A 1,463-nucleotide genomic window follows, 5' to 3' on the forward strand; every position below is an offset into this window, starting at 1 on the left:
TGGTTCGCAGACTTCATTTGGAAAAGTCGAAAATTTCCTCGATTTGGGATTCAAGATAAACCGGTGACTTGGGACACCAAAAGCCAAACCTTTCCCAAGTGGCGACTCTGAATTAAATAAATAATCCCATTTCGAATATTGTCACTTAAATTGGAAAAACTCCACCCGCGCATCTAATCCTTCGGGGGCGGGCGCGCAAAAAGGAGGTGTGACAGCTCTGGCGACTCTGCTGGGGAATACGTAACCCAGAACCACTGGTTCAGGGTTCAAGAATTCGAGCTTAGAATAATTGTTATATTTGGATTTATTATCTGATCTTTATTACATGTTTTTGCATAACGTGCTAAATGTTGTCTTTTACCGCTTTGATATTATCTGAACTGTATATAAACTGTGCCGAAACCCTTCTCTTCTTACCTCCGGGGAGAAGCTCGCTGGTCGAGACTCCCTATTCTGTTAGTGTCAATACCTGAAATAAGAAAGAGGTCGGACAAGTTACAAAGCCGGACGATCTCGCGGGTCCCCGGTACGTAGCCCCCTCCTCGACTCGAGTTGTCCGCTCGGGTACACAGTCTAGAACAAATACCCAGGTTACGAACCTAGAATAACTTGACTTCATGTCGGATCCCTAGTAGGAACGCTTATTTGCATCATGTTGCATTTGACTTAGGGGACTCAACACAGGGGTTGGATCCGTCTAAGACTAGCAACCTGAAATGAAAAGACCATCATGTTGCATCCTATTTGTTTCCGTGCATTTATTTGTCTCGGACGTGCATGCTGCCTGACTTTGGAGTATTTGAAAAATATGAACAAAAAAAATAATAAAAAAATAACAGTGTATAGGGCTACTTTCTACTTTGAAAAATAGCAATGCCCAATTACTGTCAAAACTCTGTCGAAATTTTGCGATAATAAAAAGGGAAAATGTTTTGTCTTCAATAATTTGCTTTACTAAGAAAAAGAAAAAAACAAAAAATAGTCTTTTATTTTTGGAAAGTTGTTTGTTGAAAAGGAAAGAATTTTGTTCTAAAATAATTCGGTTAATTTGACCGAACTACGCGGGTCTGATTCTCACCGGATGTGAGATACGTAGGCAAACCTCATCGGTTCCGGCCCCAATTTTCAAAAATCCAAAAAAAAATATATTTCCCTTTATTTCTTTCTTTATAAAATTTTCCTTAGAAAATATAAAAAAAAAAGAAACAAAAAATAATATAGAAGTTTTCTTTAAACTCAAATAAAAATAGTCTTCTTCTTTCTGAAGTCTTTCATGTGAAATAATGTAATAAGAATTAAAAATCAGCAATAAAAAATCCAAAAAAAAAATACTCTTTGCTTTTTAGTCTCTCTTTTGTAAAATGTTTTTTTTTTTTTGAAATTTTTTTTTTTGAGAAATTGAATTTCAAAATATTAGGATTTTTCTTTAGAAGTGCTTTTGTAAATAAATAAAACTCAGAATT

This window comes from Nicotiana sylvestris, chromosome 4, assembly GCF_000393655.2.
Source record: "Nicotiana sylvestris chromosome 4, ASM39365v2, whole genome shotgun sequence".
Lineage (NCBI taxonomy): Eukaryota > Viridiplantae > Streptophyta > Magnoliopsida > Solanales > Solanaceae > Nicotiana > Nicotiana sylvestris.